This window comes from Schistocerca nitens, chromosome 2 (genome assembly GCF_023898315.1).
Source record: "Schistocerca nitens isolate TAMUIC-IGC-003100 chromosome 2, iqSchNite1.1, whole genome shotgun sequence".
Taxonomy (NCBI): domain Eukaryota; kingdom Metazoa; phylum Arthropoda; class Insecta; order Orthoptera; family Acrididae; genus Schistocerca; species Schistocerca nitens.
Genome location: NC_064615.1, coordinates 598,694,140 through 598,710,364, shown reverse-complemented (window position 1 = coordinate 598,710,364; position 16,225 = coordinate 598,694,140). Strand labels below are relative to the sequence as shown.

Below are 16,225 nucleotides of genomic sequence, written 5' to 3'. Positions count from 1 at the left end.
AAATGTGCCAAGTCTTTTTATTTTAACTCATGACAATAAATATATGAAATTATCTTTCTAAGTAGCCTTCACTAATACATATTGCCAGTTTTTAGATCAGTCAACATAAAAACTGAGTGTTTTATTGTATAGTACTTTAGACAAACAACAGCATGCCCCAATGAACCAAAGTTTATTCTTCTTCCACATACAAGCAAACAACATTTGAGAGCATGGACACAAACACAGAAACAATCCAGGTACTGTCACAAGCAGCTGCTGACAATAAGTGTGAACACAATATGAGGCTGGGTGCTAGCTGCACTGCACTTATAAAGAGGAAGACTCTAATAGACATTGTGTCAGATATTATGCTGTGTGCACAAATGATGTGGCCTACTGCAGGTAGCCCCTGATGGCTGTCCCATACAAATGCTGTTGGCAGAGCATTCAAAGTGTATTGCACCAACAGCCTGGTGCCACATTGCCTATCCAGGTATTATGCACAGGGTTTTAGCACCCCTTCCCCCTACCTTGGGGAAAGGGTGCTCCTCCAATGTGGGAGTCAGGGTGACTGCTGAAACATCCATGGCCTCTGTGGCAGATGCTGCAGGCGATTACAGTGACAGCAAAGGGAGATTTCCGGCTGGAACCAGTGAGTAGGAGTGGAAGTGGCATGGCTGTGGACCCATGCAGTACCCACTCCCTTGCAAAGAACCATAGGAGAGTACTATAGTTCAATTCTTTTATCTTGGCGGCTCGCGCATGTCCGCCCAGACGCGGGAGATTGCTGCGTTGCCAGTTGCACACGACGCACGCGCCAATAGAAGCAACTCCATAGTATAGCATAGTTCGCAAGCTTACGTGTAGGGGGGAGCGCGCAGTTCATGAAGTAAAGCCACCACGGCCGCATTAACCCTTTCGCTGCTACAAAGACGTGCTTCCTGCATTCCGCGCTGTGCGCGATTTTGTCACTGCACTGCTCGCCTGTGCAGACACATCGTGTTCCGACTGCTTTGACACTCTTATCAATCAATTCCACAAAAACTATTTGGCCCAAAAATTAGATTTTTACACATCTTCTTGACTGATACCTTCCCCCCATAAAAGACTTAATTTTGTTTCGATGTTCAACGCAGTTATTATGCAGCATTAAATATATTAAACCATTGCACCAAATTTTGAAGAGTTTGCAGAGGTAAAAGTCCATAGAGTATACTTTCCGTATGGTCGATTTTAGTTGCCACAATGTTGAGAATGAAATGTGGATAAGATACCTAAATTTCATATAAAATTTACTGTATAACAATAGCTCATTGAAGTACCACATAGGTGTCGAATGTAATATTGAGAAATATTCCGTCTTTTGCGACTGTAACAAAAGTTTTATTTACACTGAGCACATTTGGCTTTATTTTAAAGCACTTCAATCAATCAAAAGGAAGTAAACAAAATACATTAAACAAAAATGTGGACTTACAAAAACATTATGACTTGAATATACCGTCTATCAGTGAAGTGGTCTGAGCTATGTCAAATATAATTTTTGTGTGTGGCACACACAAACATCATTTATTTGCTAAAACACTGATCTGCCAACACAAACGTTGAATATTGTGTTACCGCAGCACAAAACTACGAAAGGTGACTTGGCAATGGAGGAGACAAAATACTGTCCACTGAAGATGCTTCAAAAGAGAGAAACGCGTCTGGTCTAAATAAGTCCCTTATTACAGTTGCAGAAGAGGAATATATTTCAGTACCATTGGTAAAACTGCGACTGTGGAACAAAAACGAGAAAGAGAACATGAGTACCATTGTGTATGTGCCATACCTTTCCTTGATTGAAGTGCTTTAAAATAAAGCCAAACACGTCCGGTGTAAATAATACTTTTATTACGGTCACAAAAGACAGAATATTTCTCAATATTACATACGACACCTATGTCGTACTTAAATTAAATGAGATATTGTTATACAGTAAATTTTATATGAAATTTAGGTATCTTGTCCACATTTCATTCTCAACATTGTGGCAACTAAAATCGACCATACGGAAAGTATACGCTATGGACTTCTACCTCTGCAAACTCTTCAAAATTTCGTGCAATGGTTTACTACATTTAATGCTGCATAATAACTGCGTTGAACATCGAAACAGATTTAAGTCATTTATGGGGGGAAGGTATCAGTCAAGAAGACGTGTAAAAATCAAATTTTTGGGCCAAATAGTTTTTGTGAAATCGAATGATAAGTGTGTCAAAGCAGTGGGAACACCATGTGTCTGCACAGGCGAGCAGTGCAGTGATGACAAAATCGCGCACAGCGCGGAATGTGGGGAGCACGTGTCTGCAGCAGCAAAAGGGTTAATGAAGAGACAAAGCACTAGAAATTTCAAAAAATTGCATTCAAACGAATATAATTCGTGAAGTAAGGCACTTCGATATTGTTTTTAAATAATGAAAATATTAAGCACCGCATAAGGTTTGAAGTAAGGCACTTTGATATTGTTTTTAAATAATGAAAATATTAAGCACTGCATTTTTTTTTGTAACCATATATATTTATTTGAATATATTAACAACGATACATTTAAAAAAAAGACATTTTATTCTATTAATCTATTATATTCCTAGTGATGGTTAATATTACTGTCATTTTATATGTTTTCGTTTTTATATTTTCCTTTTTCGTTTTTCTCTTATTGTTTGTTCCTTAAACCCTTTTACATGGCCATTTGTCTTTTTTTTTTGTTTGTTTTGTTTTGTTTTGTTTTGAGGGGGGTAGACATTGCAGGGCAGGCATAACAGTTTATATTTGACATCGATGCATTGATTTTGAGTTTATGTTTCTGTATGTGATGCACTTGTGATGCCACAGGTGCATTGTGTATTCTGGTTTGATCTCTTCCTCTAGTTACACTGTTAAGTGGGACAGTATGAGGGAAACGTCACCATTATAGGTGGAGCAGAAGTGGGAGAAACTTTTTTTACGTATACTACAGAATATACCTAAATTGAAGAAGAGAGAAAATTTTGTCATATTACATAAGAGAAGCAGAAAGGATAGTGTGAGTAATCAACAGAATTTTATAGGCACAAAGTAAAGGAAATCATTTAAAAAAATATCTAATAATAATAATGAGTAGTTGGCACTTTCCACTAAGTAATGCTTGTTTCCTATTCAGTATAGTACAAATAACTGTGCATACTTTTGACACTGTTTTGGCTGCAAGTATGACAGATGTTTGGTGAGGAGCACTTTGTGTCACTGATTTCACTAAGAAGAAACACTTTATACTACTATACTTCACTATTTGATGCGAGAAGAGAAAGAACTTTATCTTTTTTGTTGCACTTGTTCACTATCACTGCACACGTTATTCTTGTGGTGAGGTGGCTGGTGGCGGTGCTGAGGGTCACGGGCTGGGAAGGACTCTGGCGATTGCTGTCTGCAGTGGAATCTGCAGGAAGTTTTTGAAGTTCTCGTGGTATCGCCTGTGCTGCTGGGCTGTCTTGTTCTCCTCCAAGAGGTCCATCAGGAAGGCCAGCTGGTCAGTCTGCCTCCGCACTACGATGGTGTGTGCCATCATGACAAGGATCCAGAGAGTCGCCAGTCGCTTGGGCTGTGGAAATGGGTTGCAGTCTGGGGCGGTGATTGCTTCCACTGTGATGCTTCCCGGCACCGTTCTGTTGATGTGGGCCACCATCTGCTGGCACGCTTCCCAGATGTTGATGGCATTCCCGCACATGAATCGGTGCTCGAGGGTGTCGGTCATGCCACATACGTCACACTTGTCCCTTGCGACGAGTTTTATCTCCACCAGTCTTTGGTTGGTTGGTACCGTTCTGTTAATTATTTTGTACCATGTCTCCTTCGCATGTTTAGGCAACACGTTTTCCGAGACGTTCCCCCATATTTGTTTCCAATTGTATTGCGGGACTTTTTGTTCAATTTTGTTTTTTGCCGGCTTCCCCCTGAGGGCTGGGGTTCGCCACGGTGTCCAGAACATAACTTTTGTTGGCGTAGTGCAGCCTGACGTGTCGCATTCTGAAGGGAATGTGTCTCGTGTCGACCGGCGCTTCTTGTGATGCAGGCTTGTATCTTCCAATTATCTTGGCTGTGACGCTGTCAGGGTTTTTGTCCTGGATGGCGAGCGTTCGTTTCAGTAGAAGGGCTGCACATTTGGTCTTTATATCAACTAGACCTAGTCCCCCTTCTTTCGTTGGCAGCGAGCACGTTGCTTGCGCCACTTTGAATATATTTAGACGCCACAACAGGTAGTACACTGCGCTCGTTAGTGCTCGCGCAATTTCTGTCAGGATGCTTAAGATTTGCGCCAGGTACCAAGCTTTCGACAGGATCGTCATGTTTATCAGTTCTGTTTTCTGGTGGATTGTTAGCTTCCGGTTTGCGTGCTGTCTGGAGAGACCTCTTATGGTGTGTAGCACGTCCCTCTAGTTGTATGCGGCCATTCTAAGTGGACAAGACTGTATATATATTCCAAGAACTTTATTGCTTTCTGCTATTTTATACCACTGGCTGTCTGGTTTGAGTCGTTGATTCCCTATCGGCAGTAGCAGTGTTTTTCTGGGGTTGGTTTGGGTGCCTGACGCTTTTTGGAATGTATTCATACTCTCCCAATATCTTCCTGGTCTTCAATAAAGATGCCTAGGTCGTCAGCGTAGGCTATACATGCTACTGCTTTGCTTCCTACGGAGAAGCCTCTGATGTCGTTTGCAAGTTTCCGCAGCAGCGGGTCCAGTGCTATAGCGAATAGAGCGATTGACAATGGACAGCCTTGCCTCACGGATCTGTCCAGTTTTATCAGTTTTGTTTCCCAACTATTGATTATTACTGTCGATCTCGCAGTACTTAGTATCTTCTGGATGATTGCGATGAATTTTTGCCCAAACCCGAGTCTGTTTAGTGTCTCTACGAGATATTTGTGGTCGATCCTGTCGAAGGCTTTGTTGAAGTCCACCGAAATTATGGCACCTGCGCTTCTGGTGGTGGCTGCCTGTGCTATTATGTCCCTGTAGGTGCATGTGGCGTCAAATATATTTTTCCCTGGTACCGCACGTTTGCCACAGACTGATGACTTTCCTCATCGCCGATTTCAGGCATAAGGTTTGAACTCATAACCTTTCATGTAGCAGCCCAACACCTTGACCGTTACACTAACGCACCTCGTCTGATTACATAACGCCTTGAGGACTATAACACATCACGCAAAATACTGACAAACACTGTTGGTATGACTATGAATTACTCACGCTTCGTCGAAGTACAATAGGAAATAAACAATTACCGCTGTTCTTTACTGCGAAAAAGCAGTTCGTGAGAGTGATACAAACACCTTTCCTTGCTATCGCCTGAATTAGGAGTCTTATTGCTTGTTTGGTTTAATTAATTAATAGCATATGAAGCAATTGGTATAAAGAATGTTTTTTCCAAACTTTCTATAAAAGAATGTCTGCTCTCAAGACATTGCTTTTGTTCTATTACTTTATTTATGACTGAACGTTTCTAAAACTGAAGACACTCGTCCATGCTCTGCACTGCAGTTGAGCTCTGGCAACGTCGTTCTCTGTTCATTGGCTGACTGTGTTTTGTGACGTCAGATGCGCAGAACGAACCTAAACTCGGCCGCCAACATAAATGACGCGCACTTTAGTGACAACAGAATTGGTAGCATTTTGACATCCAGTCCCTTGATATGGTGGAAATGTGACAACAGTGAAGGCACTGGCCGCTCGGTCAGGGGTGCTGGAGACGCTGATGTTGAAGGACCCAAAGGTGATGGCCCATCCAACAGTGGAATCACTGGTGGTAGCAGAGCATCATGGGAAGAACTGGCAGCAGGCGCAGGGAGGCTGGACCCCTGTGGAGAGGTAGGAGGAGGTGACATTCACAAGGAGCTTGGGACCACCACTGCACCAGGGATGCCCCACGAGACTGAGACAGGCACTTAGGGAGGAAGCGGAGTTGGTGGCAGTGGATTCACGGCATTTGCTGTGGCATGAGGACACAGCTGGCCATGATGTGTACTATACAGAGCATCCTTGGCAACTGTGAACCATGACTGGAATCCTCTACGATTGTCGGTCAAACCTCTTAGCCCAGACCACAGAGCCAGGAGCGAACACTGCAAGGGCCACACTGACAGGTGCCCAGGAGGAGGGGGGGAGTGGGGTGGGGGGGGGGGGAGGGGAACGACATGAGCAGATGCAGTAGGGTATGTGGCTGGTAACCATACAACTCATTGGACTTCAATCCCCTACTGGCAAAAACCTGTAAAAACTCAAGAAGCATGTCAAGGCATCTTTTGTGGAGGAGCCCACGACATATTTCTCCATTTGAACCTTTAACATGTGGATGAGACTTTTCACATCATCATAAGAGTGGAGGTGAAAAGGAGAAGGAGCCACATGACAAATGCCTTGATGGTTGAAGATATTGCGGAAGGGTTGAGACACCAACTGTGGACCATTGTCCATCACAAGCGCATGATGCAATCTGCAATCCTTTGGCCTGAATCATAGCTGCAGCTGTCATTGAAGATCTGAGGATCACACATGGAAACTTAGAAAAAGCATTGACAACCAACAACCAGTAAGAATTAAGGAAGGATCCTGCAAAATCAATGTGGATGTGTGCCTACAGATGCTATCGTGTGGGCCATGGAGTGCTGTTGCTGCTGGTTGGGTACACACTGAGAGCAGACTATGAAAAGATGTGCAGTGTCATCATCAATGTCAGGCCAAAACACATGTTGATGGCAAATCTTTAACTGTTGTACATGTTGATGGGTCAGTAACTTGGTATGTGAGACCCCCCAACATCCCTTATGTAGGAGCTGAAGCAGTTCACACCACAGTGTGGCAGGGATCACAACCCTAGGCAACAGCCCAGCTATAACTATGAGAACAATACTGTCAAATACCAGAAGATGATGATGAAGGGCAAAATAGTTATATGAAGGATCAGAAACCCTGGCCAGAGGCCTGTCTAGCCATCCATTCTGAATAAGGTGAACAACTTGATGCAAAACTGGATCGGCAGCCACAGCCACTGTAGCCTGGAGCCAATAATAGGAAACTCTTCCATTATACATTGCACTTCAACATCTAAGTGTAAACAAAGAAATCCATCATGATAAAAGTTGGATCTGGCCCCATTGAAGGCCGAGACAGCACATCAGCACTGACATGCTGCCGGTAAACTGAAAATGTATTTTGTTGTTGTAGTGAGGCAGAAACAAGGTCCAATGTTGGAGGCAATGTGCACTTTTGTTGGACAATGAAGCATAAAAATTAACAATGAAACCAAGGGCTTATGGTCAGTAATGTGGTGGAACATAGACTCATAGAAGATTACATGAAACTTTTTAAGGGCATAGATGATAGCAAACACTTGCTTTTCAACTTGGGAGTACTCCTGCTCAAGAGAGTTGAGCGTTTTTGAAGCATAATACTGGAAATTTGGAACTATGCTCATATTATTGTGTGAGAATGACTCCAAGGACACTCTGAGAAGCGTCCATAGCCAAAACCAGATGGTGACCAGGGTGGAAGTAGCCAAACATGAAACAGAATGTCATTTAGATTTCAAAAGCATGAACACTTGTTCACAGATCTGCATCCACTGAAATAAATGTTCTTGTGGAGCAACTCATGTAGAGGATGGTCAACCATGAGCACACCCAGAGTAAATTTGTGACTGTAAGCAATTTTACCTGAAAATGTTTGGAGGTCTTTGAAATTTGTAGGGTGAGGCAGAGCTGTGACTACAGTGACATGATGACATAAAGACCTAACACCATCTCAAGAAACCTCAAACCTCAAATACACCATGGTTGGCTGAAAAAGTGTGATTTGGCCAAGTTGCATTTCAAAACTGCAGCATGTAAGACTGTGAATGATGTGCGTAAATTGCATAAATGCTCTTCTATGGATGCACCTGTCATAACGATCTCATCAAGATAGTTAATGCACCCCAGAATTGACAATATCAGTTGTCCCAAAAAACAATGAAAATTCGCTGCAGCAGTAGACACGCTGAATGGGAGATGCTGATATTGGTACAGCCCAAAGGGCATGTTAATCACAAGGAGCTGTTTAGAATCCTCAACCAATGAAACCTAAAGGTAGGCTTCAGATAACTCAGTTTTGGAGAAAAACTGGCCCCTGGCAATTTTAGCCAACAACTCATTTGGACAGGGCAAGGGTAGGTGTCAATGATAGAGTGAGTGTTAATGTGAACTTGAAAGTCACTGCAGAGTCAAAGTTACCCAGTCAGTTTTTTAACAGTCACAAGTGGGAGAGGTAGACCACTCACTCCATGTAATAGGTTGTATGACACCCTATGATATCATCCTGTCTGTTTCTGATTTCGCTTTATCACATAAAACCACAGAAATAGGACATACACTGAAAAAGTGTAGCCACACTTTAGGTTTCAGGGTAGTGTGGGCTGCAAAATTAGTGGTACAACCTAAGAGTCAAGAATGCAGAACACAGAGAATATAATGGCTGGTAAGGAACCTGGTTGGAAACAAGTGCACTGTGTCTGAAGTGGAAAAATCAGAAGCATTGAAAGCATCCAGAACAAACGAAGTTGTGGTCCAGCATCATCTACTGCCAAAAACATCAAGGGATGCTTGTTGTGACTCGCCAAAATCAGAGTGACCAGAGACAATGCAGGAAATCCTAAATCCACATAAGTTTCTGAGCTCTGTGGAGTCACAGCTGCACCCATGTCCGCTTGCAGTCTGAGAACTTTGTGTATTACTCACACATTGATAAACAATTTGTTATGATTTTGTAAGCACTGGAGACACACAATTAACGTCCATATCCTTGTCTGCAGGAGGGAGCTGGGAATGAAACACAGACACTATTTTGTCCTTCTTTCGTACAGTTGTTGCAAGTTTCCCAGTGCTTAGGGCATGTGACTCTATCATGTCACACAAAACAGTATGGGCAAGATGGGAGTGCAAAGCACTAACATTGCTGTGATTGTTGTTGCTGTCCAGGGCGGCCCTCTCAGAATTGACAGAAGCCCAATGACCAGGAACAGGAGTCACTGCAGCAATGTCATATCACACCTCAATCTGATCATCAGCAGCATGAGATACCTTGAAAGATTGAGCAATATTTAACACTTCAATCAAAGATGGATTCTCACACTGTAGTGCACCACTCTATCAGAAGCCAATCGGATAATGGCACCGTGGACCAAAAAATCAGTGTAGGAATCATTATGAGGATTCAAAACGAACTGACATTTGGGAATGAGGTTGTGGAGTTGAGCCGCTCAAGCACAGTGAGACTGATGGGGCTGTTTATGACAACAATAGAACTCTGCATGTGCTGCAGTGACACGTGTGCATTTGATGTGATACACATACATATTTCATTGAACAAAAGCAACACTGGTTCCTGGAGTGGGTCTAACTGGCACAACAGCTGGTAGACCCAAGGAAAAAGTCAAAGAAAGGAACAAAGCCTTACACATGTTTGTACTAGTGACACCAAAAGTGGGGAACTTGCTGAAGCCTTATCCTGTAAGCCTCATAGTCTTCGGAGCACATCGTTATTAGGAGGATACCGACAGCATGGAAACCTGCATAGTTAGTGTGGCTGACAACCTCATGATAGCAACTGTAAGAGCCTGCAGCTTCTTGATGTCAGACTGGAGCACTGTCTCCATAGACAGAAGAACTGAAGGAATAACCAAATAGACTGAGCACAAGGAACTGAACACTGCACTCATTGCCGATTGTATCATACTGTTGACACAAACAACAGCATGGCCTCATCTCAAATCTATTCCTTATTCCTAGATTTCCAGAAAGCTTTTGATACCCTTCCTCACAAGTGACTATTAATCAAATTGCGTGCATATGGATTATCGTCTCAGTTGTGTGACTTGATTCACAGAGAGCTCACAGTTCGTAGTGATAGACGGTAAATCATCGAGTTGAACAGAAGTGATATCTGGCGTCCCGTAAAGTAGTGTCATAGGCCCTCTGCTGTTCCTGGTTTACATAAATGATCTAGGTGATAATCTGAGCAGCTCCTTTAGATTGTTTGCAGATGATGCTGTAATTTACCATCTAGTAAAATCAACAGACGATCAATTCCAATTACAAAATGATCTAGAGAGAATTTCTGTATGGTGCGAAAAGTGGCAGTTGGCACTAAACAAAGAAAAGTGCAAGGTCATCCACATGAGTACTAAAAGAAATCTGATAAGTTTTGGGTATACGATAAATCGCACAAATCTAAGGGCTGTCAGTTTGACTAAATACCTAGAAATTACAATTACAAGCAACTTAAATTGGAAAGACCACATAGATAATATTGTGGGGAAGGCGAAACAAAGACTGCGCTTTGTTGGCAGAACACTTAGAAGATGCAACAAACCCACTAAAGAGACAGACTACATTACACTTATCCGTCCTCTGCTGAAATATTGCTGTGCGGTGTGGGATCCTTACCAGGTAGGATTGACAGAGGACATCAAAAAGGTGCAAAGAACGGCAGCCCATTTTCATGTTATCACGCAGAAGGGGTGAGAGTGTCACTGATATGATACATGAGTTGGGGTGGCAGTCACTGAAACAAAGGCGGTTTTCTTTGTGGCAATATATCTATTAATGAAATTTCAATCACCAACTTCCTCTTCCAAATGCGAAAATATTTTGTTGACACCCACCTACGTAAGGAGAAATGATCATCATAATAAAATAAGAGAAATCAGAGCTCGAACGGAAAGATTTAGGTGTTCCTTCTTCCCACATGCCATTCGAGAGTGGAATGGTAGACAAGTAGTATGAAAATGGTTCGATGAACCCTCTGCCAAGCACTTAAGTGTGAATTGCAGAGTAACCATGTAGATGTAGATGTAAAACCAAAGTTTATTCATCTTCCACATACAAGTGAACAGTATTTGAGAACATAGATGCAAACATAGAAACAATCCAGGTACTGACACAAGCAGTTGCAGACAATAAGTTTGAACCCAATACAATGGCAAGTACCAGCTGCAGTGCGCTTATAAAGAAGAGGATTCTGGTAAATGGCATGGCAGATGCTATGACATGTTCACAAGACATGTGGCTCACAACTGGCAGCCTCTGGTGGCTGACCCACAGGGAAGCCATTTGCAGAATATTGAAAGCATAGCTTGCCAGGGGGCTGGTACTGTGCAACGTATCTAAGTATTATGTACAGGGTCATAGCATTTATCAGTTCAGTATGTCTCTTTACCACTATGGAATACCACTCTATCAACTACAAAAAATTTAATGCTTCTTGCACACCAAAACTTATAAAGCATTACACTCATCAACTACCCAAAAAAATCTATGTATGATTTCTTATGATTTAGCACCTCCATGTATTTTCTGTGAGTCACATACATGTATACTCTTCATTCACTTTTTCTATTTGCATCGTAATAATAGTAGACTGTATTTGGTCATAATTACTTTGCAGTCTTGGATCATATGCACAACAATTTTTATGCTAAGGAAGATATTAACATGTTACAAGATCAGTACATAGTATATATTTTAAGAATATTAATAGCTACATGGCTGATATTTACATAATTGCACCTAAACTTATGTATCTCGTAATTATGATAAGCAAACTTTTCAAACATGATTGCATTTTACATTTATTTTCATTATTGCATATTAGATCCTTCGGATGACAAAGTAAATATTTTACAGCTACAAGATTCACTGATTTCTGCACTGTGCAGATTATGGTATAGATTGTTTTTTCTTGTAATAAATTTATGAAAGTTTTTCAGCTATTTGTAAAGTGAGTAGCTGAGCTCTCAGGATGAATGTCACACTAGACCTTTCAGTGAAATGAATACTAAACCTTAATGAAGATTTGATTCTGAGTATTTTAATGTAAGATATTAGTGAAAGAAAAGTAGAAAAATAAGTTAACGTTTTGGTATTTTCATGTGTATACCTTTACGTTTATCAGAGAAGATGCTTATAGACACTTTTGACTTTCCCTTAGAGCTTCTATCAATACGTATAATTTTAGAATTCCTATTTTTATTTATGTTCCCTTGTGTATTGGCATTCAGGGGCAGAACGGAACTGAATGCACTCCAAGATTAATGAGACAGTTTGCTGAAATCTATGTAATTATTTTGAAACAAAATCATTTATCTTTTCTGGTGTTAAAATATTTCCTCTAAATTGCCTGTAATACATACAGCATGAACTAGACACTAGGATGTGCAACAAATTAAAGAATATATCTGCATGCAGTACTTTTCTGTTTAGAAATCATCTAATGGACAAAAAGTATTTTTCAAATGAATACATCTTTGATTTATTTTTAAATGAAGCACTCACTGTTACTACATAGGCCTTTGATATGGTTTGACAGGGATATAAACATTTTAACACTGGCATACTGTACATTTTAGATTTAGAGTTAGATTTTGGAAATCACAAAGGAGATCAGCCTTCCTTCTCAAAAATGAAACTTGTAAATATAGTGGGAGTTATCGAAAGTATCCCAAGTTTCTCCAAGAGATTAAAACATGAGGTTCTTGGGAGTTTGGACAACCTTATCTGGAAGAAAGAAAATTTTCTTTGACGAGGCTGAATTGGCCCAGAAGATAATTCCATGGCACGTAATTGAGTGGAAGTACCCAAAGTAAGTAGACTTTGTGACACTGATGTCTCCACATTTGAGACTGTCCTAATGGCAAAAGTAACTGAGGACAATTTTTTCACAATCTGGCTGACATGATGTACTCAGCTAACACAACTGCCTATGTAGAGGCCTACGAATTTGGAGCAGTGTGCCCTTGGTATTTCCGAACGCCGTGAGCAATAGGTATCTCCCGTGTGAACATGTGGTCAAAACTGAATTGGATGTAATTAGTTTTGCTCAGGGGTGCTGTTAGTGAATAACAATAATAGAAATTCCTGGATACAAAAATACATAAAATAAGGGAAAGGCAACCAATTACCTATGGACGACTGGTACAAGGCACACAGAAATGCGTAATAGAAAACCGTTAGTACTAGCTTTTAAGTGATTGCTTTTTTTTTGTAGTAAGAGTACACACATTCACATAATATACAACCACATAGACATCCAAATGAACATGTCCGCAGTAGTTGCAAGATTGATTATTGAATATCAGTTATTGAAAGAGTTGCTTGGGTAAATGGAAGTGAGGAGGGGTTAGAGAAGGATGCATGAGGCAAGGAAGGGGTAGCAGGGTAGTGTGAGGCACATCTTTTGTCAGATGACTCTATTGCTGCACAGCAAGATGAAAGGAGTTCAGAGAGTAGAGCATATAAGGTGTAGAGAGAAGGACATGGAGGTGGGAGGTAGGGGAGAAAAGGAGAAGGAGGTGTGAGAAAAGATGGGAGAACTTATAAACAAACCCATGGTACTGCCATGTGTACTCACAGGGCACCATCCAATGCCAACTTATTTTATTGGCTGTCTGGGGGAATCCTTTCTATCCAGTCAACACCTAAAACATCTTGATAGTGAGACCTTTGTTCCTTTCTCCATAATCGTACCACCTAATCCCAAATTACCCCAATCTGCTTCACTTGGTCCTTCTTAACTCCATGAGCCATCTTTGTAGATGGGGATCTCCACATCTCAGATGACTTCATAAATATGTCCATTCATGTCAAGTGCACCAACCACCAACAGCACATCCACTTCGACAGCTGTCACTTATTCCCTGTCAAAAAGTCTCTTCCATACAGCCTTGTCATCCGTGTATGTCACATCTGCAGTGGAAAGCAAGAGTTATTGAAATATTCAAATAATATTACCAGAGCCTTTATTGACAGACAATATTCTATCCAGCCCTTTCATTAACAGAGCTCCCATACCATCTCCTTTGACACTAGAACCCCAATAACCATCCAGTGACTAGCACTCCTCGAATCATCCAGTCTTGGAAAGGGAAACTCAACCGCATCATTCCCCAGAGCTTGGATTACCTCCCGTTGTGGCCTGAGATGAGGGATATCCTACCCCAAACCCTACTCACATCACCAAAAATAATATTCTTCCACCTATACAACCTACAGAATATCCTTGACTATCCCCACCCCAATCCTGCACTCCATGGATCATTCCTTTGTGGTTGACTCAGGTGCAAGACCTGTCCCATACTTCCACCCACCACCTTCTACCACAATACAGTCACAGGCAGGACCATGTGTGCAAGCAGTCATATTATATATCAGCTGTGCTACAACTCTGTACAGCATTCTATGTGGGCATGACAAGTAAGCAATCAGCCACTCACATGAATGGCCTATGGAGAACTGCTAACATGACCATCCAGTTGCCAAACATGCTGCACACCACAACACTAATGACTTCAGCAGCTGCTTCAGTACTTGGACCATTTGGATACTCCCTTATAGCACGTGTTTCTCTGAACTATACATGTGGGAATTGTAGATTAGCATATCCTGTGCACCCGCAATCCCCCTGGCCTAAACCTCTGCTAACTTGTTTCAAACTGCCTCATCTCATCTTTTCCATTTTCTCTTCTGTCCCCACCAGTCCTTCACCATCCAGATCGTGTACTGTTTCTCCCACCACTCCCCCCCCCCCCCCATATGGGAACACTCACACTCTCTCTCTCTCTCTCTCTCTCTCTCTCTCTCTCACACACACACACACACACACACACACACACACACACACCTCCCCTCCCCCCTCTTTTTTCACCCCTCTTTCCTCCACTCTTGCTCCACCTCTCTTCACCTTTTTTCTACCCCTCTTCAGCTTTTTCCATCCGTCTCAGCTCTTTCTTCAACACATACTACACTTTTTTTCCACCACTCCACCCTTTTTTCTGCTCCTCTCCCCCATTTTTTTGCCCCTGTCACCTTTTTTTCGCCCCTTGTCCTCTTTTATGTGTCCCTCTACCCCATTTTTCTGGCCTTCTCCCCAATTTTCTGCCACTCTCCCCCTTCTCCTGCACTTATCCACTTTCCTCCCACCCTCTTTGCCACTTATCCCCATTCCTTTCCTCCCCCTCTCGCCATTTTTCCCCTTCTCCTTTTTTTTCCCTCTCATCTCCCCCTTTCCCTCCACTTTCCCCCTTTTCCTCCCATTTTCTCCCCTATCCCCCTTTTCTTTCCCTTTCCCTTCCTTCTCATCCTTTTCCTTTCCTCTCCCCCTTTTCCTTCCCTTTCCCCCTTTTCATCCTTTTCCTTTCCTCTCCCCCTTTTCCTTCCCTTTCCCCCTTTTCTTTCCCTCTCCCCATTTTCCTCTCCTGTCCTTCTTTTCCTCCCCTCTCCTTCTTTCCTCCCCTCACGCCCTTTTCCTCTCCTCTGCCCCTTCTCCTACTTCACCCCATTTTCCTCACCTCTGCCCGTTCCTCCCCTGTCCCCCTTTCCCTCCCCTTTTCCACCACTCTTCCCTTTTCCTCCCCTCTTCCCCTTTCCTCCACTCTCCCTTCTTCCTCCCCTCTACTGCCTCTTTCCACCCATCTACACTCTTTCCAACCCCTCTCCCCCTTTTACCATCCCCCTACTCCCTTTTGCCGTCTCTCTCCCTTTTTCCTTGCCTCTTCCCTCCCCCCTCCCCTTTTCCCATCTCCCTTTTTCAATGCCTCTTCCCTCCCCCCCTTTTCCACCCCTCCCCTTTCTCCGTCCCCTCCCATCTTTTCCACATGTCCCTCCTTTTTTCCACCCCACTCAGCCATTATTTCCACCTTGTCCCTGGTTTTTTCCACCCTTCTTCCCCCTTTCTCCACCATGCTTGGCTCTTTTTCCACCCCTCTCCCCCCTTTTTTCCACCCCTCTCCCTTATTCTCTCCCCTCCCTGTCTTCCTCTTCAGTACCACCTTCCTCTACTTTCCTATCCTCCTCGTCTGTCTCTCTGTTCTTTATATGCTCTACCCTCTGAAATCCTTTTGTCATGTTGTGCCACCACTGACTCATCTGTGCTTGCTTTAATCCTGCCCCCCCCCCCCTCTGCCCCGTCCCACTCCCCTCCGGCCCTTCATCTACCCAGGCAACTGCTTCAATAATTAGTCTCACAGCTACTGCATGTACATTTGGATGTCTGTGTGGTTGTATGTATGAATGTATGTACGCTCACTAAAAAAGAGCAAGAACTCGAGAGCTAGTGTTAACAGTTTTCTATTATGTTTTACTGTCAGTGAGCTTACTTTGAACCAAGTTAAGAAATCTGAAAGTATTTTGCTG

At 42.5% G+C, this 16,225-nt stretch overlaps 1 protein-coding gene across 3 annotated transcripts in view; it reads left to right on the top strand.

Moving 5' to 3' along the window:
* Positions 1 to 16,225, top strand: part of LOC126234510 (thialysine N-epsilon-acetyltransferase-like) — a 145,219-nt gene that overhangs the window by 76,980 nt on the left and 52,014 nt on the right. The window lies entirely within an intron of this gene.